The sequence below is a fragment of the Paroedura picta genome, chromosome 9 (genome assembly GCF_049243985.1).
Source record: "Paroedura picta isolate Pp20150507F chromosome 9, Ppicta_v3.0, whole genome shotgun sequence".
Lineage (NCBI taxonomy): Eukaryota > Metazoa > Chordata > Lepidosauria > Squamata > Gekkonidae > Paroedura > Paroedura picta.
Window position 1 is genome coordinate 78,865,791 of NC_135377.1, and position 22,568 is coordinate 78,888,358.

General features: G+C 48.4%; 2 long non-coding RNA genes across 3 annotated transcripts in view; one reads left to right on the forward strand and one right to left on the reverse strand.

Moving 5' to 3' along the window:
* The window catches only part of LOC143844289 (uncharacterized), a 36,536-nt gene extending 21,058 nt beyond the window's left edge, over positions 1 to 15,478 (forward strand). The window contains exons 1-6 of one of the 2 annotated variants that reach the window (XR_013233925.1): positions 612 to 676; positions 4,120 to 4,261; positions 7,847 to 8,087; positions 13,002 to 13,106; positions 13,787 to 14,095; positions 14,680 to 15,478. This is a non-coding gene — a long non-coding RNA (uncharacterized LOC143844289). Of the gene's footprint in view, positions 1 to 611; positions 677 to 4,119; positions 4,262 to 7,846; positions 8,088 to 13,001; positions 13,107 to 13,786; positions 14,096 to 14,679 lie in introns of those variants that run through there. The other variant, XR_013233926.1, reaches the window with a different exon arrangement.
* Positions 363 to 22,220, reverse strand: LOC143844290 (uncharacterized). Its single transcript, XR_013233927.1, has 4 exons — positions 22,145 to 22,220; positions 18,928 to 19,052; positions 14,471 to 14,600; positions 363 to 556 (listed from the first exon to the last, which is right to left on the reverse strand). It is a non-coding gene; the product is annotated as an uncharacterized LOC143844290 (long non-coding RNA).
* Positions 22,221 to 22,568: the final 348 nt, after the last annotated feature.

Sequence of the window (22,568 nt, forward strand, 5' to 3'; positions counted from 1 at the left end):
TTCTGTTTTTGCATCCCGTTACTGAAAAATTTTAATGAAAGGTCTACTTAATATGTATCCCCCTACATTACCTTCTCCTCCTCAATGGAGTTTGTCTTTAGTGTTATCACAATGAATGTATAAACCTTTTGAACCTTTGGCCACTATTGGCTTGTCTCTTCTTTCATATAAAGTGCTATTTTTAGTGGCTGTCATCCAGTTCCATGCAGACAAGGTAGACCTCCTGTAGACCTCCATTGAGTTCCTACCAAAAGCAGTTTCCAGTTTCCATCTGAATCAATCCATATCAAACCTGTTTTTTCCCCTAACCCATCCTCAAATCAGGAGTGGTCATTACATACCTTATGTTAGGAGGGCTTTAGTCTTTTACATGGATTTTACTATGTGTTTTCAGGCTCCCATAAAGGTAAACTGCTCCACCTGAGACACTGTATCACTGGATCGTGTCCACAATCCGAATGGCGTACTGCTGTGCAGGAGTCCAATGTCCATTGCAGTTTAAGGCGCTCTCTATACGATCTCAAGCAGCCTCAGCAGCCTTCCCAACTGGTGATATCTGCAAGGTGGCCACAGGGTCAGTACGGCCGACCTTCATTAGACATTATGCGATAGACACAGTGGGCAAAGTGGTGTTACAAACTCTCTTCCACTGATGATGCCCACACCCTCCTCCATGGTGAGTACTCTTGCCAGTCTCCGGTGTGGATGAAAACAAGGGTGCATTGACCTGTGATTGTTGTTCATCAAATGGGCTTCTGTGCAAGCACACGTTTCTCCCTCCTACCCCTCTGTGGGTGTGATGGCGGGAGAACGGAGGAAAGAGTGCTGGCTCCTCCCATACCATGTGACTTTAGGCGGGGATGTCACTCTCTTCTTCCTGGTTGGGAAGGGCAGCACTCCTGGGAGTGTTTTCTTTCTCTTTAGATCTGTAGCTCACTAGCTCCTCTCCATGGTAATCATGCATCATTGCAGGCCCATGTGGGACTGCGCAGAACACCATTCGATGAAGAACAATTACAGGGAAGTGCAACCCTGTTTTCTGCACAATCCTGATTTGTGAACTTTTTTAGGAAGGTGAAAAGTCCGTATTTTGAACTTTTATGCTACCTTCAATTTTAACTTGTAAGGGGCATTTTCCAAGGGGAAAGCTCTGTGCTCAAAGAAATTGCTCTGTCAACAACTACTCTCCCTTTCTTTCAGTTAGTGTCTTTTGGTCTTTGCCTTAGTGATGCTTTCAGGTTTTTCATCTATAATCGCTCTTCCTTATGGATGTTGATCAGTTATAACTTCAACTACATTCAAAACTTTTGCCTCTCCTCTAGGTACTCATATACAAACAATCATTATCAGAGCATTTTTGTACAGGTGACTTTAGTACATAAGAGATTTTGTTCAGAATGACTGATTCACTGTCTGTGCAGAGCTGGCATGGCACACTGTATGAATAACTGAAAATAGAAGGGTAATAATTGAGCTTCTAGTATTATGGAATACGGGTGTCATGGAGAAAAGTGGTGACAACAGATTTTTGTGCTTGCCAACAAGTAGCACAAATTGGAGTTGGACAAAATTCAAAAGCGATGAATGGATGGGATCTGTCAAGGTAACTGACCCATCTATTCATGGCAGAGGAACGAGATGAAGATTAGCTTCCTGGGCTGTGTGCCGAGGGCAGGAGAGAATCTGACAGCCAAATGGCACTTGGAAAATCAGAAGGGAATAAAAGGAAAGAGATGGGTGAACCGTGGAACAAAAGAGAGGGGAAAGCAGATAGCGAGGCATTCATGGACCTGACATCTGATGGGTACAAGCCAATAAGAACAATTGGATTAAGGGGAGTTATAAAATAGGTCTTTCCCCCTCTTTCTTAAGATAACCTATCCGCTCTCATGAAAATAAAAGTATTCAAATGTCATTTGATATTTTAGCTTTATATGTTATCAATGAGACTTTGTCTGAATTTCTGGCGTCATGAAATGCAACCAACGATCCATGACTAAGTGGATAAACAGGAGTAGTAGGGTTGTGTGCTTCAGCGTGGTTTGGCTTCCTTGGCGCTTACCGAAGCCCGAGGTGGCCAATTCTGTAGTGCGGAGAGAAGGGGTGGAGGTGGCGTACCAGCCGGCAGCCACATGCAGGTGCAGAGCTCTGTGCCTGTGTGCCGCCGCCACCCCTCCTCTCTGCGCCAGAGTCCTGGCCTCCTATGCGCCGCTTCGGGCTTCGGTGATCACTGAGGTGGCCAAACCGTGCCGAAGCACACAACCCTAGTCTGGAGTAACTCTACACAGGATTGCACTGCAAGATTGTCGGAACAGTGAAGGAACTTTCCGGTGAGGAAAGGATAGAGAATGTGAAGCTTCTCAAGACTGTTTACTGAAAGAGATGGGGTCCAATCCTGTCCTGAGTTACCCCAGCCTAACCCTACTGACCTTCGCCTGCAGTATGTGGGACTTCTCCAGAATGCTGATTGATGGAGATAGAGTGCAATCCTGTCCAGCATTACCCCAATTTAACTCTACTGAAATTTCAGGCCATGCCAGGTAGGGGAGACTGATGCAGTGGCTAGGCATAAGTACTATTTCCCCTTGCCCTGTGGTCCCAATCCGAGCGGGGAGGGGGGCGCCTCCATGCTTGGTTTTTAAGGACAGAACTCCCAGCATCATACTTAGATGAGCCTTAGACGATGTTTTAAAGCAGTGGTCCCCAACCTTTTTATCACCGGGGACCGGTCAACACTTGACAATTTTACTGAGGCCTGGGGGGGGGGTAGTCTTTTGCCAAGGGACGTCACCGCTGCCTGAGCCCCTGCTCCACTTGCTTTCCTGCTGGCGCCCCTGACTTCCCACCGCCTGCTGGGAGGTGCTGCCAGCAGCAGCTGCGCAGTGCCATGTTGAGGGGGAGCCCCAGCCATAGCCGCCGCTGAAGAGCACCAAAGGTGATCCGGCAGCAGAGAAGTAGGGCAGCCCATGAGACAACAGCCAGGGAGGAGGACGAGGAAGAGCCATGGCCCGGTACCGACTGATCCACGTACCAGTCCCGTGGGATTGAGGACCGCTGTTCTAGAATGTTGATGTCTAGTTTCATACTTGGACCAATGGCCACCGGCTGAAAGGTGCAAGCAGTGTGCTCCCCACCCTACAAAGGAAGCATCAGTGTACAGTAAGATTTCTTCCTCTTGGACCCCAATGAGAATTCCTCTGGATAAATTTGAGGGAGCAGCCTATGATGGAAGAGATCCCAAAACCAATCTCAGAACTGAAAAATGAGTGAGGCCTACACACTGATGAAAACCATAGCTGCCCCGGTCTCACATGCAGTCTGGCACAAGGTGTTACTGATATTGTAGATGCCATATGGCCAAGGCATCTCTGAATTCCCAAGTTACTGCTCCTTTGGGTTAAGGAGGAGAACAACGCAAATCTAGAATGGGGTAGAAAAACCATTCTCCTGTCCAAATCAAGGAATACTCCTATGAACTCTAAATAGCATGTAGGAATGAGGTGTGGCCAAGTGGGACAGATGGCCTGCACCACAAAGAACACGTTATTTCGGCTGTCCCTGGGAGATTGGCAGCAGCAGCGCATGCAGTCCCTGGCACACCAATACGTCACACCCATGTCGGCCACCAGGTGGAGCCCCAGAGAGCTCCTTACAGCAGTGCTTCTCAACCTGGGGGTCAGGACCCCTTTGGGGGTCGAACGATCCTTTCACAGGGGTCACGGCAGGGCAAGCAGCTAGGCCGGGAGGGGGGCGGCATCCACACAACAGCCTTGCGGGGTAGAATCATACAATCATACAATCATCCCCCTTTTTTGAAAATTGTGTAATTTGGTCTAGCAGTATCTCATTCAAGTCCTCTCACTGGCTTGGTGGTCTATAGCAAACCACCACAATAATACCACTCTCATTTCATACTGCTTTTATATTTACCCAAATACATTCAACCGAACTTTCATGCTCCGGTAACTGCATTTCTTCACAAGTATAAAGATTCTTAACATATATTGCTACACCTCCCCCCTTCTTTTCTTGTCTGTTCCTTTTGAATAGATTGTAACCCTTGATTCTAGTATTCAAATTGTGAGTATTATCCCACCAGGTTTCTGTGTTTCCTGGTAGATCGAGATAGAGTTTTAATCTGTCTGGAGCAGCGGAAAAGAGAGAGATCGGCATGGTGGGACAAGAGGCAGAACTGAACTGAGAAACCCCGGAAAAAAACCAATTTCTATACAATCCTGAACCATGGATCTTCACACCATTGGTCAGTTTTGGTTTAATTTCTGTGAAAGAACATGTGCATAATTTTATGGTTGGGGTCACCACAACAAGAGGAACTGTATTAAATGGTTGCGGCATTAGGAAAGTTGAGAAGCACTGCTCTAAAGCATAGAGCTCTGGAGAAATTATTCCCATATTTCTCTGTTTAAATGATATATAATTGACAATCAAATGATCATATGAGGAACCCTTTATTCTTGGGGTCATTATTAAAGAATTATTCCAACCTTTGCTCTATTATGCACGGGCGCTGAAACGGCAGCATGGAGTACACGGAGGAGGAAGAAGTGAAGCAAACCGCTTACGCACGGGACGGAACACAACAGTGGCAAAACCCAGAGTATCTGATTATGCACACGGCTACTCCGGAGCTGCTTCTGGTTGTGTCCTGGTCCCGGGAAGCTCCACTTTCTCCGCATCTCGCTAACGCGGCTTTTTTTGGCGGCATACGTTGACTCTGCGCCCGGTTCCCACCTGCAGCGTTCCTTAATGGTGATTTTAGCCGCCGCCATTCCAGCCCGAATGCGGACCTTCCACTCCGTGCATAATGGGCCATTGAGCGTGCCAAGGCAACATATTTGGTAAGCAGGGAAACATTAGAATCACAGTCTGGAGGGGAATGGAAGTGTGGAGCACTTAAAGCGTCCCTTGAAGGAGGGGTCAGGTGTGGGCAATATCACAGTGAGCGCCCCTCCCCACTGCACAGGTTCCCCTGGGGCATTTAAACATCGGCTACAGATGAGACATGGGGACACAACAGAAACCAACCATTTGGGAAAGCAAGGCTGGTCTCTTCATGGGGAATGGTTTCTGCCTGATTACATTGGAGGTCATCATTAATAACATCCAAAGAATTCTCTTTGCATCCTGAAAAATAAAAGCATCCCTCAGCTTTTGCCACATTTTAAACTTGTAACCGGTATAGATGAAAATCTTTTCCCTCCGCTGCCTTTTCCCATCTGGATGAGACAAAGGGCCTGAGAAGCCTCAGAGGAGTAGGGACTCCCCATAAACAAGTGGTCACAAGCGAATCTACCTTAAAGGCAAAATGGGACGTATTTACTATTTCCTTAGCCAAATAAATCGAAATGTTTTGGTCAGAACCTAAATAGTGGAAAATAGGGGGCTCATATTCTGAGGTGGCCCCTAGCATAAAACCTATACTTTGTTACTTACAAAGTATAATTCACAACACACAAGCATCTTCTCAAAACATTCCTCAGTGGTGGAGCAATAACAATCTTAAACAAACATATTTAAAAGCAGATGATTTAACTTTAAGACCAAATCATTCTATATGCATTTAAAAAGCTATAGAATCATAGAATCATAGAGTTGGAAGGGGCCATAAAGGCCATCTAGTCCAACCCCTGGTCACCGCAGGATCAGCCCTAAGCATCCTAAAGCATCCAAGAAAAGTGTGCATCCAACCTTTGCTTGAAGACTGCCAGTGAGGGGGAGCTCACCACCTCCTTAGGCAGCCTATTCCACTGCTGAACTACTCTGACTGTGAACATTTTTTTCCTGATATCTAGTCTATATCGTTGTTCTAGTTTAAACTCATTACTAAGTGTCCTTTCCTCTGCAGCCAATGGGAACAGCATCCTGCCCTCCTCCAAATGACCACCTTTCAAATACTTAAAGAGGGCTATCATGTCCCCTCTCAACCTCCTTTTCTCCAGGCTGAACTTTCCCAAGTCCCTCAACCTATCTTCATAGGGCTTGGTCCCTTGGCCCCAGATCACCTTGGTCGCTCTCCTCTGTACCCTTTCAATTTTATCGACATCCTTCTTGAAGTGAGGCCTCCAGAACTGCACACAGTACTCCAGGGGAGGTCTGACCAGTGCTGTATACAATGGGACTATGACATCTTGTGATTTTGATGTGATGCCTCTGTTGATACAGCCCAAAATGGCATTTGCCTTTTTTACCGCTGCATCACACTGCCTGCTCATGTTTAGTTTACAATCCACAAGTACCCCAAGGTCTCGTTCACACACAGTGTTACCTAGAAGCGTATCCCCCTCCAGTAGGCATGCTTTTCATTTTTCTGACCCAGATGCAGAACTTTACACTTATCTTTATTAAATTGCATCTTGTTCTCATTTGCCCGTTTTTCCATTGTGTTCAGATCTCGTTATCCAATAATCAAACGCTTTAGTTGCCTTGGTGTTGGCAGGCACAGCAAACAAATATATCAGCTGGTAGCTTAGAGTTACACAAAACAGGCAGACTCAACAGGGAGGGGAAAGAAAAGCAGACTCTAAGCTTGACAGCCCAGAGACAAAAGTGTGGTGTTAACCCTGAAGGAGCCGAACAGATGGCTTACTTCCAGAGAAGGCTTCTTAGAGACCGTTTATGCACTGGGAACTTCACTGCCCCAGCTTCCATGCAAGAACACAAACTGGGGGCGGGTGAGGCACACCAGGCCCAATGCTCCCCCGCGTGGGTGCAGGAAGAGGTGGGACAACCTGCCATGACTAAAACTCCAGCCTGCAGCCCAGCATGAAACTTCCAGTGCATAAACGGTCAGAGAGATACCAGACAAGCAGCATACAAAAGAACCTTATTCAAAACTAAAGAACATAAACACAGTAAACAAAAACGAGAGTACTGAAGACACCGATGGACACAGCAACAATTTCCCCTCAAACAGATTAGACAGATCAATGTGTAACTACGTTCACACACCAAGTTTGTCATACAAGCATTTAATCATTTAGTTCCATTGGATATCTTAATTGTACTGCAAGGAAAGGACCGGTAAGGAAAGAAACCTCTTCTCATCCCCCCCCCCCAACCCCCCACTCCCTCCTCCCTCTTGAGAATTTAAAACGCAATTTTCTCTGGCCTTCCCCCCCCCCCTTCCCTCCCTTCCAGGCACAAAAAACCTTGAGAGATGGGGGGGGGGTGAGATCACTGTTTAACACTCGGGTGAAACTTCAGGACTATAGACAAGCCCCTTGGGGTTCACTGAACCCAATTCTTGATGTCCCACCAGGCATAAGACATCAATGGATAGACATCTGAAATATTTTTAGTATATTATCATAACTAATTTGCATTCTTAAATACTTTGGACAACTGAACAAATAGAACATACCAGCCTTGGTAACATTCCAAAATACAATGAAGAACAGTTTTCTGGGCCTTCTTTTACAAAACAGTTCGGTACACTAAGCTTATCCTTAAAAGGTAAAGGTATCCCCTGTGCCAGCACCGAGTCATGTCTGACCCTTGGGGTGACGCCCTCCAGCGTTTTCATGGCAGACTCAATACGGGGTGGTTTGCCAGTGCCTTCCCCAGTCATTACCGTTTACCCCCCCAGCAAGCTGGGTACTCATTTTACCGACCTCGGAAGGATTACAGAACAATAATGAAAAAAATATTATTTCACGCTCCTATACATCAAGCAGTTGGAATGCTAGGAGTTCTGCAGGCTGCCCATGGAGGCCGGCAACCAAGAAGTGTCTTCTAGGCAGCGGGAACAAATCCCTGCCGAATTCCCCTAATCACCCCTAACTCCTTCTCCCCACCCCCCACCCCCACCACCCCTCTTCCATCTCAGGCCAACAGCTCCTGGTTGGTGACTCCTTCTGCCTGCCCTGAGGACCTCTCCTGTCCTCAGCACAGGGCTCTCCAAGGCTCCTTCCTGCCTCTGCCTCACGGGCTGCAGGGTTGCCATGGGGATGGCCCAAACCAGCCTCGCATCACAATCCGTCTGGAGGGACATCCTGCCTCCCAAAACTGGTGGGGGCATTTGCACCAGTACTCTGGAGCTGGAGAGATGTGGCACCTTAAGACGAATGGTGAGTCCAGCTTGGAAGATTTCCGAAACACATAATTGTAGAATTGTAGAATGAGAGAGTTGGAAGGGACCTCCTGGGTCATCTAGTCCAACCCCCTGCACTATGCAATAACACAATACACAATACCTTTATTAGCATAAAGCAGATTAGCAACATGAACAGAGATAGTCAGGATACATCAAGCAGTTTAAGTTTAAAAACTGAAGACAAAAAGTCAGCCGTAATAAAGGTGACATTGGCATCCTTATCACTCAAGAAAAATTGGCAGATCAGGTCTTTTGAATGATTTGTCCATTTGGGTATAAGCGGTATAACGTGCCTTCGCTGGACAATAAACAAGGGACAATCCAGTAAGATATGCTGCATGGTGTCAGGAGTGTTCAATTCACAGGGACATAGTCTATTTTTGAAAGGAATCTTGGCAAATCTCCCTTGTAATACTTTGGATGGAAAGACACTGAGCCAAGCAAGCGAAAACGCTCTGCAATAAAGGGGATTTGCCAAGTTATAGAAATAAGCCGGCATTATCCCATGCTTCACTTGGAGACCAAGAGCATGGGGAGAGCATCGGGACAGAGGGATGGACTTTTTGGAATTCCTGATCGAGGAGCCTTTGTTTAATTTGGCGCGTAATGGAAGATTCATTCAGAGATAAGATGTAATTGTAGTCAATGCCAATTTGTTGGAGTGTAGTCAGGATGGTAGAGAACCATTTAAATTTGAAAGAGTCTCTCAATAAACAGGCCAATAGACTATCTGATTGAACCCTAAAATGCAGTTTTAGCAGTATTTGAAGGTAAAAATCCAGGCCTTAGTTTCGAGAAGATTATGGCCGATTTCGAGACATAAGGAGGAGTAAGGAACACAATTTGGAGTTCCCAAAATCTGCCGGAAAAAGGCAGGCTGTAACCTTTCCAATTTTTTGTTAAAAGCTGAGATCCACAGAGGGATGCCGTATAAAATTTGGGGGAGAATTTTTGAGTCAAACACACGACAGGCAGCTGGGACAAACTGATTACCTTTGGGGAAGAAAAAACGGTTTAGATGGCTAGTAGAACATTTAGCCTGCAAAATAATTCTATTGCTATGTTTGGTCCAGTGCAAATTATGTTGGAAGGTGATTCCTAAGTATTTGAACCATTTGACCTGCTCAGTTTGATGACCACCAATACGCCAGTTTAAGGGGGGGCCCTTTTGTGCAAAGACCATCACTTTGGTTTTTTCGAAGTTAATCGATAGGTCATTAAGTTGGCAACATTTATAGAAAGCGTTGATATATCTATTCAGGCCAATTCTGGAATAGGAAAGCAAGACTGTATCATCAGCATATAGAAGAAGTGGGACTGGCAGTTTCTCTGGTTTGGGAGGATGACCATTGATGAGTCTTAGGGTTTTTGGAAGGTCGTGCAAAAAAAGGTTAAATGAATGAGGAGCAATGAGGACACAGCCTTGTTTAACTCCTCTCAGGATGGGGATTTGGGTAGTTAGATGACCCTGCTGATTCTCTTCCTAGCTGGATGAAATTGAAAACCTTATCCAGCAACTAAAACTAGGCAAATCCCCAGGCCCCGCTGGACTACCAGCTGAGTTTTTTAAACTAAACTCTAACTGGTGGAAACCACTTCTGGCTATCCTTTTTACAGCTACTGACCATTTAAAAAAAAGGTGGTTCTAGCTCTCCAGTAAATTATCGTCCTATTAGCCTTCTACGTATCGCCAGTAAAATGTACGCCAAACATCTAGAACTTAAGCTACTGGATTGGGTGACTTCAAATGACCTAATAGGTCCCGAACAAATTGGCTTCACTAAAAATTGTTCTACTCTAGACTACTGTTTAGCCCTCTATTCTCCTGCACTATGCAGGACACTCCCAACTGTCTCGCTCACCCACTGTCACCTGCCACCCCCTCAAACCTTCTCAGAATCAGCCTCTCCGTCAGAGGGCTCTCCAGCCTCTGCTTAAACATTTCCAAAGATGGAGAACCCACCACCTCCTGGGGAAGCCTGTTCCACTGAGAAACCATTCTGTCACGAACTTCTTTTGAAGGTTTAGATGGAATTTAGAATCCTAGAGTAGGAAGGGACCTCCTGGGTCATCTAGTCCAACGCCAAGCACTATGAAGGACACTCCCAACCCTCTCGCTCACCCACTGTCACCTGCCACCCCCTCAAACCTTCACAGAATCAGCCTCTCCGTCAGATGGCTCTCCAGCCTCTGTTTAAACATTTCCAAAGATGGAGAACCCACCACCTCCTGGGGAAGCCTGTTCCACTGAGAAACCATTCTGTCACGAACTTCTTTTGAAGGTTTAGATGGAATTTAGAATCCTAGAGTGGGAAGGGACCTCCTGGGTCATCTAGTCCAACGCCCTGCACTATGAAGGACACTCCCAACCCTCTCGCTCACCCACTGTCACCTGCCACCCCCTCAAACCTTCACAGAATCAGCCTCTCCGTCAGATGGCTCTCCAGCCTCTGCTTAAACATTTCCAAAGATGGAGAACCCACCACCTCCCGGGGAAGCCTGTTCCACTGAGAAACCATTCTGTCACGAACTTCTTTTGAAGGTTTAGATGGAATTTAGAATCCTAGAGTGGGAAGGGACCTCCTGGGTCATCTAGTCCAACCCCCTGCACTATGCAGGACACTCCCAACCGTCTCGCTCACCCACTGTCACCTGCCACCCCCTCAAACCTTCTCAGAATCAGCCTCTCCGTCAGATGGCTCTCCAGCCTCTGTTTAAACATTTCCAAAGATGGAGAACCCACCACCTCCTGGGGAAGCCTGTCCCACTGAGAAACCATTCTGTCACGAACTTCTTTTGAAGGTTTAGATGGAATTTAGAATCCTAGAGTAGGAAGGGACCTCCTGGGTCATCTAGTCCAACGCCCTGCACTATGAAGGACACTCCCAACCCTCTCGCTCACCCACTGTCACCTGCCACCCCCTCAAACCTTCTCAGAATCAACCTCTCCGTCAGATGGCTCTCCAGCCTCTGTTTAAACATTTCCAAAGATGGAGAACCCACCACCTCCCGGGGAAGCCTGTTCCACTGAGAAACCATTCTGTCACAAACTTCTTTTGAAGGTTTAGGTGGAATTTAGAATCCTAGAGTGGGAAGGGACCTCCTGGGTCATCTAGTCCAACCCCCTGCACTATGCAGGACACTCCCAACCGTCTCGCTCACCCACTGTCACCTGCCACCCCCTCAAACCTTCTCAGAATCAGCCTCTCCGTCAGATGGCTCTCCAGCCTCTGCTTAAACATTTCCAAAGATGGAGAACCAACCACCTCCCGGGGAAGCCTGTTCCACTGAGAAACCATTCTGTCACGAACTTCTTTTGAAGGTTTAGATGGAATTTAGAATCCTAGAGTGGGAAGGGACCTCCTGGGTCATCTAGTCCAACCCCCTGCACTATGCAGGACACTCCCAACCGTCTCGCTCACCCACTGTCACCTGCCACCCCCTCAAACCTTCTCAGAATCAGCCTCTCCGTCAGATGGCTCTCCAGCCTCTGTTTAAACATTTCCACAGATGGAGAACCCACCACCTCCCGGGGAAGCCTGTTCCACTGAGAAACCATTCTGTCACGAACTTCTTTTGAAGGTTTAGATGGAATTTAGAATCCTAGAGTAGGAAGGGACCTCCTGGGTCATCTAGTCCAACGCCCTGCACTATGAAGGACACTCCCAACCCTCTCGCTCACCCACTGTCACCTGCCACCCCCTCAAACCTTCACAGAATCAGCCTCTCCGTCAGATGGCTCTCCAGCCTCTGTTTAAACATTTCCACAGATGGAGAACCCACCACCTCCCGGGGAAGCCTGTTCCACTGAGAAACCATTCTGTCACGAACTTCTTTTGAAGGTTTAGATGGAATTTAGAATCCTAGAGTGGGAAGGGACCTCCTGGGTCATCTAGTCCAACCCCCTGCACTATGCAGGACACTCCCAACCGTCTCGCTCACCCACTGTCACCTGCCACCCCCTCAAACCTTCTCAGAATCAGCCTCTCCGTCAGATGGCTCTCCAGCCTCTGCTTAAACATTTCCAAAGATGGATAACCCACCACCTCCTGGGGAAGCCTGTTCCACTGAGAAACCATTCTGTCACGAACTTCTTTTGAAGGTTTAGATGGAATTTAGAATCCTAGAGTGGGAAGGGACCTCCTGGGTCATCTAGTCCAACGCCCTGCACTATGAAGGACACTCCCAACCCTCTCGCTCACCCACTGTCACCTGCCACCCCCTCAAACCTTCACAGAATCAGCCTCTCCGTCAGATGGCTCTCCAGCCTCTGTTTAAACATTTCCAAAGATGGAGAACCCACCACCTCCCGAGGAAGCCTATTCCACCGAGAAACCGCCCTGTCAGGAACTTCTTCCAGATTTTAGACGGAATTTCTTTTGCATTAATTTCATCACATTGTTTCCAGTATGTCCCTCTGGGACAAGAGAGAACAACTCTGTTCCATCCTCTACATGGCAGCCTTTTAAATACTTGAAGATGGTTATCAGATCCCCTCTCAATCGTCTCCTCTCGAGGCTAAACAGACCAAGCTCCCCCAACCTTTCCTCATATGTCTTGGTCTCCAAACCCTTCACCATCTTTGTTGCCTCCAAGTGAGGCTGAACCAGAGCAGAGTAAAGCGGTTCCATCACCTCCCCCATCCTATATTGGTGTAGACGGCTATTCCTACCTAAATGCAGAACTTTACATTTACTTTGGAGGCTAAGACCACATTTACAATTCATGTAAGACCAGCCAAAGGTCTTACATGAATCTCCACTAATCTCTTGGCTACAGAGGTCTGAGAGCTCTTTCGGGTCTCAGTTAATTCCTTGCTTAGAGTCTCTCAGGTCAGGTGTGGGATCATTAGCAAGCTCAGTTCTCATCCAACTCCACTCTTTTCCAGAAAATGTCCAATTCCTTCTGGAAGGAAGAAGGTGTTATATATACGGCGTAAACACCCCCCCGGACGGAGCACCTGGCCGCCTGCCCCCAATTTTAAAGACCAACGGTAAGCGTTTCCAGCTGCCATAGACACACGGGAACCCCATGCCCTGGGGAGTGAAGTTTTCAGAGCACCTGCCCCAGCACAAGAACCCCCCCCCGAATGGGCCCAGGATGGATTGTGACTGAAGGGGGGGGGTCAGGAAGGGGGGGGTTCTGCTGAGGACTGAAAGAGCAGACAGGCTTAGCTTGACATGCTTAGAGCCAATAGACAGCTGCAGCCAAAGACCCACATGGTCTCCCTGTAGAGATGACCTCTCAAGAACGCACCCAGGAAAGGGGCCAGCACTTTCCCTGGAGGGGAGGGGGAGAGGGAGAGCTCAGAGTGCCCCCAGGAAACCCCAAAGGGTTCTCTTTCCACCCCCCACATGAGCAGGACACCAGGGAGGGGGTGTGCCCCAAATGAGAGGGCATCTGGGGTACGGAGCTGGCCAGAGCCACAAGCTCCCTCTGAGGCCCTAACTCAGCCTGAGGTCCTCCCGCTGCCCCACAGGGGCTCAGCAACAAGAACGGGATGTCACAAGGACCTGCAGGGGCTGCTGAGATTCCCGCAGTGCAAAAGGCAGAGGGTTGGGGCCACTCGGGGTTTCTTGACTGTGCCCAAGGGAAGAGCCCTGGGAAGAGCTTGGGAGGCTCGTTTTGTCCAGGGACCCCGTTAATTTTGGTGTTCTTGTTTTTAATTTCCAGTGGCGGCCAGGAAGAAGAACACCCCGCGGATGGAGGATCGGGGTGTGGACTGCACTAAGCTGGCGGGGGGTGGGAAGGCGGGCCCTGGCTCAAAGCGGGTCTGTTTTCCACAGCTCGACAGCGAGCCAGGGCCCCCCGCCCCCCCTCCAGCAGCAGCCACACCCCCAGGAAGACCTCCGCTCTTCCCCCCACTGGACAACACCGCCCTGGTGGCTAGACACCAGGGCCTGAGGGGGAAGAGCGGCACCCTCCATCCGCGGCAGGGAGCTCCACTTCCGGGGAGGCAAAGAAGGTGGTAGGCAGGAGGAGGTAAGTACTTTTAGCTGGCCAGAGCCACCAGTTCCCTCCAAGGCCTTAATCCAGCCTGAGGTCCTCCTGCATTCGCTGGCAGGGGCTCATGGGAATTGTAGTCCATGGACATCTGGAGGACCACAGGTTGACTACCCCTGCAATAAGGCACTGAAGGCTTCTTGGCCATCTCTTTTCCTTGAGGCCCTCCCCACCGGCCCAGCCACATCAGTATGGGTTCTTGTAATAACTAGGTATGTGGAAATAGTATGAGAACATTTTCTTGACCAAAATTAATGCAAACCTAATGCTATGGAAAGAAGCCCTAAGTCTAGAGCAGTGGTTTGAACCAAACAAGCCACTTTCTATGACGTCTGACTGGTAGTCGCTCTCTACCTGTATTGAATGAGATGCTGGGGTTTGCGCCCGAAACCTTCCTCATGAAAAATAGGTGTTTTGCCACTGATCCACAAGGTCTTCCTGAACAAAAGGGAGAGAGGAATGCTGTTGCATCCTAGTCACGTCTCTGGCAGGGAGAAAAGCAGGGTACAAATATTTAAATAGATATAAAAATAAACACTCTTTTACTGATTTTTTATTTTAAGGTTGCGCCTCCTTCTGGTGAAGTTCCAAGATGGGACATTCCTGAAAATTCGGGAGAAAAGCCTGGGGAGGACAGAGTTTGGAGAATGGAGAATGAAGCAGGGATTTGATTCCACTGAATCCACCCTCAAAAATGGCCATTTCCTCGAAGTGAACGGATTTCTGTAATGTGGGAGATGACTTGTATTACTGACCGAACTCTGCCCCTACCTGGAAGACGGCAACCCTAGGAACTCTTGACACCAACTCTCTTTTTGGACTCAGCCTAACTTCATCTATGCCTGCACAGCTAATTTCCTCCTCCTGGTTCAGACCACGAAGCAAGGAGGGCCAGTTCAATCCTGCATAGACAGATTGTGATGAGAATGTTGGAATATGCAAGATGTGAAGCGTACATGATAGGACAGAATCTGAAGAGTGTCCTGTAGGGGGCATCAGAGAAGATATGTATTTAGCATAACTAGAACAGGAACTGCCTGATGTTTTTCAAATAATCTCCTCCAGTGTCCTGATTGGCTCTTTTGGAGACTTCCTTCTCCTTTGAGTACACCTTCTCACTGCTTACCTCCAAAACAAACTAGATTAAGATCACAGCACTATTAGGACTCCTTCTCTTCTTTCTGTATAACCATTTGATTCTTTTAAGTCATCTAGTGCTGTGCCCTGTTTGCACATTTAAAGGTAAAGGTGAAGGTATCCCCTGTGCAAACACTGAGTCATGTCCGACCCGTGGGGTGACACCCTCTAGCGTTTTCATGGCAGACTCAATACGGGGTGGTTTGCCAGTGCCTTCCCCAGTCATTACCGCAGGGGTAGTCAAAGTGCGGCCCTCCAGATGTCCATGGACTACAATTCCCACGAGCCCCTGCCAGCATTCGCTGGCAGGGGCTCGTGGGAATTGTAGTCCATGGACATCTGGAGGGCCGCACTTTGACTACCCCTGCATTACCGTTTACCCCCCAGCAAGCTGGGTACTCATTTAAACTCTGCCAAAAGAGAAGAGGTTTTTACCTGCACTGCCATACATTAACGATTCAGAGAACAGGGAGAAATATACAACTGAAGCAAGAAAACAAGTTGTCAGATGATGAAGGAATGGAACTTGTGGGAATGGCTTATTACTTAACTTGGCTGTGATGGGCTGGTAAGCTACAAGCACATAGGCTGGAAATTTAAACGGACTAGCACTGCTGAGACTTTTCAACAGTTAAAGGGGGAGACCTGAACAAGCCTCTGGGGGAAGTATGAAAATTAAGGAAATTACATGTTGTTTTCATTTTTAAAAAATTCAAGAAACTTACTGAAAAATCCATGCAAGATATAGAATTTGTAGGGACTGTAAGGATTCTGAAGTGTGATTAGTGAAGTGCCGTCTTCTGCACCAAAGGCAGGCATCACGCAGAAACGGGAAGTCAATGAGCATGTTGGTTGGGTGGCTGTGTCCTCACTGGATGACTGTTTTTAAAAAGGAACCCAATTGTACCATCCCCCCATACCTTTGTTGCTGCCTATGCCCCTGAAGAGCCTTATGCTGAGCCAATACCCACTGGCTAGTGTCCCCTGGCCTGAAGGAAGCACATCTGGCCTCAACCAGGACCAGGTTGTTCTCTGTCCTGACTCCCGCTTGGTGGAACGAGCTTCCAGAAGAGATCCAGGCCCTGGCACAGTTCCACAGGGCCTGTAGAAGGGAGTTCTTCTGCCAAGCTTTTGGCTGGGGCCAATGAATTAATAACGTATAGTGGGCCTCCCATGAGAGCTCCTCTGTGGACTGTCCAATGAGTAGATCTGTGGAAACACCGTGGGAAAACGTTCAAATAAAATGGCAACTGGGAGTGAGAGTCTTTAAGAACCTCCCCTTAGAGCTTTAATTGGCCGCACCAGCCTGAAACTGACCAATGACAATGGTGGGGGTGCAACTGGGGAGGGGAGAATCCAACAGTGATGCTGCCTCTGCTCCTCACAAAAGACTGTGTGATAGGCATGCATTTCTCACAAAAGGCAGAGAGAATCCACTCTCAGATATGCTGGGGGATAAGTGGAGTGACTCCATAGTGGATCCTGAATGTCAACTGTTGTTCAAATCAGTGCCGATTGCAGATTGATTTTTTTTTAAGCTAACCAAGATGGGAGAGCTTCAAAAGCTCGGTGCTTATTCAGCCCAGCTTGCTTTATCACTGAAGTGGATACAACTGCTAAAACTGCAATACAGAAATATCCTCATCCTAATGCCTAATAATTCAGCTTTGCAGAAAGGACAACGAATGATCTGGGGGAGTGGTCACGGAAACAGACGCTTTAACAGGGCCTTCGTTTCTGCAGAGGGATAGTTTGTCCCAGAGATCACTTGGAACAAGATGGCTGCAGGCACCAACCAACAACCACAGAGTCTCCATCCACTTGCTTTCTCCTGGAGGAGGGCCACAAACCCATGTCTGTATCCAAGGCACGTAGGCAGACACTGGAGGGCACACGCAAGGCTGGAGGTTGGCTCTCGGCAGGCTGTCTGTTCCCAGCCTAGGTCTGGGTTTAAAACAATACTTAGTAATAACTGGCTCTGTTCAGACTCGGGGCCAGGCCCCCTGCCCTTGGGGCTAGAGGTGGGTGGGAGGGGCAGAGGGACTCCTGGGTATTTCTCCGGCTTCCATTTTATGCACCAAACACTTTTAAATGTGAAAGCCCTAATACATTTTCATGAATGTCAAATGTGGCCTTTTTCACTGTGGTTAATATTTTAGGCAGTGGCACCAGAGCATAGGAGTCCATTGAAATATGATTATTATTTAAGACGTAGCTGAGAGATTTGCATTTAGATTTGCTGGGGTGGTGATACAGCAGGGTCTGTTCTGCCTTTCGGTGTGCAGGGCTAGTCTTGGCTGTTCCAGTGAAGGCAGCCCTCCCAGGACAATTTATTAGCCCAGAGTTATTTATTAGCCCAGCTATGCCAGGAACCCTGAAGCAAAGCGTTGCTTTCTGTCCTCTTTGAACAAAAAGTACTGCAAAGCCGTACCTTGTAGGATTACCGGGTCCCTCCTGGCAACCAGCAGGGGATAGGGGACTCACCACGAGGAGTCGGAAGGCCCATCCGACATGCACTGATGTGTTTATGTCACTGCCCACATGACCTGGAAGAGACATCATCACACCTGAGACATTAGGGTGATGCTCTAGTATTTGGGCAAACACTATGGTAAATTTGGGTCCAACCATAGAGATTTTGCCGAAATACCAGAGCAACTACCCAATATCCCAGTTGCAATGGTGTCCCTTCTGGGTCATGTGGACAGTGATGTAGACACTGGTGGAGGGCATGGAATTGGGGTAACTGTGGGTGGGCAGGTAGTTGTGAATTTCCTGCATTGTGCAGGGGGTTGGACTAGATGACCCTGGAGCTGCCTTCCAACTCTATGATTCTGGGATTCTTCATGGATCTCCCTCTTTTGTGATGCAGATTCCCCTTTGCTGGTCAGCTGTTGTCTAGAGGGAAGGTAGGGCCTGGCAGTGGGGACCCCTGCCTACACCAGGGAGTCTGGCAACCCTACTGCCTCGGCATCCAGTTGCCACAAACTCATTGTATCAAAGAATAAACTGGCTGGTTCCTATTGAGATAATGAGAGCCCTCAGTAGGCCCACCCACACTTGAGATAGTTCCCCCAAAGCAAAGGGGGAGAAACCCAAAACTCTTCCTAATAAGTGATCAAAGGTATTTTAAATGTTTTTAATGTATTTAAAAATCTTCCCAAGCAATACCTCTGGAAGCCACTTCAGAGGTTCTTTTCCTGCTCCCTTTGCCCCATCTGCGCCTTCCCTTTAATTCCAGTAGCTACAAAGAGTCAAAGGCAATTAAATCCAGTCCAACAGTGTCAAATTCCTTAATAACTGAAAGACTCCGCCCTTCCCATCCTTTCTGGTTTGTTGTGCTTATTAAGATACATTGTTATAATGGGCACCTAATCATTCAGGTCATCTCACAACATTGTGAATACTGGCACATTTGAAGCTATTAATTATTAGAGATAACATTGAAAAACTGAAGTAATTGAATCCTACAAGTATATCTAGAATGTGAAGTATAAAGTTGGTATTCAATAGACTGAAATTGCTTTTGCTCAATAGATGAGATTTATCAGAGTTAAAAGAAAATAATGCTATCGCTCCATTATTTAAATAAGCTTTTCCTTTTATGACTTTTCCTGCTGGAAAACAGTCACAATCAAATGCAAAAAGGAAGATTTTGTTTTAATTATAAATACCTGTTGTAAAGCACAGTGGCACTCAGATTCTCAGAGTAGTTTCACCATTCCCTTCCTGGCTGCTTCTGTCCTTCCTTTTCACTTCCTGGTTGGACCACTTACCAGTTGATGTCCAGAGTTCATATCTATATTGAGATCCAAATAAAGGTTTAGAAGGCTTCTCCCAGAAGCCATCAAATAAAAAAATCGTTACCATATTAGAATGGGTTCCTCACCTCCTAAAGATGTTCCTTGTGAAGGTTATTTACAGCCATTAGTGATACCCATTTCCCCATGATCTCATTAGGAGCCCACAATCAGGAGAAGACAGGCTCTTGAATTGTTATTTCAGCCTAACACTGCTTTGAAGGAACTAAAAGGGCATGATAAAATTCAAGGCAATCATCTATTAGTATTATTATTATCATCATCATCACCATCATCATCATCATGTATATTTCCCGCCACTCCCTTACAGCTCGTGGCGGGTCACAGTGTCTTAAAACCCTGTTAAAACCCCATTAAAAGACATAAAAATGCCCCCAACATGGCGGAAAAAGAAAACCCCCACCCCACCCCCACTGCTAGAGGGGAGGAGAAGGAGGTCCCAACGATATTCGCTTCAAAACCACCCGGGGGGGGGTGTAGATCTACCTTGCCGACCCCAGCCGCAACCCTATACCTGGTGGAAGAGCTCCGTCACTGAAAGATCCTGCAGGGCTCTTCCACACATGTGTGGAATGTGAACGGAATTAGTTCACTGGATTCAGGTTAAAAACCCTTTTCTAAAAGAAAAGAGTACATGACAATATAGTTGGGTCTGTGGAACTTGCTATGGTCAGTAGTCTTCTCAGCCTTAGCCCTGACAATCAACCCAAATCAAGGGTAATAAGCTTCCTTCCATTTCAGACCGTGTGGAAGTGCTTTCAGATACCTGGCAATGTAGAAATTCAGCTTTCCTCATGCAATTTCAAAAGAAGAGGAAAAGCTGTTTGTTTTTTGTATGCTGCTTTTTACTACCTGAAGGTGTCTCAAAGTGGCCTACAATTGCTTTCCCATCCTCTCTACACCACAGACACCCTGTGAGGGAAGTGAGGCCAAGAGAGCTCTAAGATAACTATTACTGGCCCAAGGACACCAAGTCGGCAGCATGTGGAGAAGGAATGGGGAATCAAACCAAGTTCTCCAGATAAGAGGTCACCATTCTTAACCGCTACACAAACCTGGCTCTCAGTAGGGTAAGGCAGGTCAAGGGCATTCTGCCTGTTCTGGAGAGAAGCTTAGCCTTGAGAGAGACACACTGGTTAACATCATAAAACACATAATGACCTTTGGGGCCTCGCAATATCAGGCCAATGAATGCTCCTGCCTGTATTGTCCTGCTGCCTGAGTGGCCGCTCCCCCCTCCCCAATCAGGCTCCCGCAGCTAACCGTGACGTCCAGCCACTCCACTCCCTTTGCCCCAGGCCGCTGACGGAGCTGGCGGGAGCCTGGGGAGAGAGCTGCCAGGGTTGCAGGGGCCCTTCCGGTTGGGCTGGTCTCATCTGGTCTCCTCTCTCAGGGCCCCCCTGCCTCAGTTCTGCAGGCACAGACCGGGCCTGAGGGGCCATTAGGGATCCCAAGCTGTGCTAACAAAGATGCCAGCGGGTTTTGTGAACACGTTCGCAAATATTCCCTGCACTTTTCCTGATAGAATATGGAGTTTCCATAATCCCCCCACCCCCTGTGCTTCTGGCCCTTCGGGTCCCTTGAGGGGGTCTGATTCCTTCATGTCTCCCTCCCGGAAGGCCTGCCCAGCAAGGAGCCGCCCACAGAAGTGGCCCCTGCAGAATAAAATGGCCCCTGAGAAGCCCGAAGGGGCTCTGAAGCCCTGGGAGCTGGTCTCAGGGAGGCTCCCTGCAACAGGCGGCGAGCAGGGCCAATGAGAACGTGGGGAACGGAGGGTCAGCCAATCGGAGGGAGAGCCCTCTAAGGCCCGGCATTCTGCGGGGAAATCCCTCCGCTTGCGGGTGCCTGGAAAGAATTAAATGTTGGACCTATTTTGGCAGGATGAAACAGCTGGGGGAGGGAGAAGAGCAGTTAAAGTTAAAGTTAGATGGATAAGGAATGGCGGCCTCTCACTTGCAGAGGGAGGTTTGATTCCCCACTGGCAGCCAGCTGGGTGACCTTGGGACACTCCCAGTACTCTCAGAGCTCTCTCAGCCCCACTGCCCTGACAGGGTGTCCATATTGCCCCTGGGCCACAGCAAGGCCTATTCTCCCACAGTCTGCATTGTGATGAAGAATATCCTCCTCTGAACAATGCACACAACAACCACGCCACACTTCCCATTGTCAGTCCACTTCTAAAACCTACAAAGTCTCCTAGTGCCTGTCTGTGCCACACCCTCTGCAACCACCTGCCCAGCCATGCAACCACAACCCAAGCAACACACTCATGCACCCACATGTCCTTCCAAAATCAAGAACTCCTGACTTACTTTTACCCCCCCCCCCCACTCAAGCGGCTGCTGTATTCCTGGATGCAACATGCTTTGCCTCTAGTTCGGGGGTTCTAAGGCTGTGGACCAGCGGTGGTGGGGAGGGCGATTGTGCGGCCGCGCATGCACGAAACTGCCGCACATGCGTGTTCACGGCCGCTTCCCTCCCCCCCACTTCCCTCTCCCCCCCCTAGAAAAAGAAGCTTGCCGGGCAGCAATTTGCTTGCGGGCTGGGAAGTTTCTTACTGCGGGGGGTGGGGGGTGGGGAGAGGGAGCCGCGGCCCAGTGCCCGGGCCTTCGCAGTCCGGCACTGAGCCCTGGCAAGAAACATACACCACTGCAACACTTGCTAACCGACATCTGGACATATTGTGACAAGGTACATTGACATTCCTCCCCTCCTTTTTTTTGTATTTCATAGAATAATAGAATAATTATTCTAGACCCATCTAGACTAGAATAATTATTCTAGTCCTAGACCCATCCCAGTCAGGCTTCCGGCCTGGCCATGGGGTAGAGACAGCGCTAGTCTCCCTGACGGACGACCTCCGTCACCAGTTGGATCGAGGCGGGTCGGCGCTGCTGATATTATTAGACCTCTCAGCGGCGTTCGACACAGTTGATCACGAGCTTCTAGCTCGCCGCCTCATCGATGCTGGAATACAAGGGACAGCCCTTCAATGGCTGATCTCCTTCCTCCAGGATCGTGGACAGAGGGTTGCAATAGGAGAGAAAACATCAGACCGCCGGCAACTTACTTGTGGAGTCCCACAAGGAGCTGTCCTCTCTCCTATCCTATTCAACATCTTCATGCGCCCTCTCGCACAACTGGTACGGACGTTTGGGCTGGGTTGCCATCAACCTGATGGATGGCCGCCCTGACTCTCCCACAGAAGCATTAGCCAGCTGCCTAGAAGCAGTGACGAGATGGCTCAAGCAGAGTCGTCTGAAGCTCAATCCTTCAAAGACGGAGGTCCTGTGGCTAGGTAGGAAGGGCCCATGCGAGGAAGCGCGCCTGCCTACCCTGGATGGAATGCAGCTCTCTACAGCTCACTCCGCCAGGAACCTAGGCATGATTCTGGACGCCTCCCTCACAATGGAGGCCCAGATCACAAAGGTAGCGCGGCTGGCATTCTACCATCTCCGCCAAGCCAAGCTACTAGCGCCCTACCTGGCCCCGGA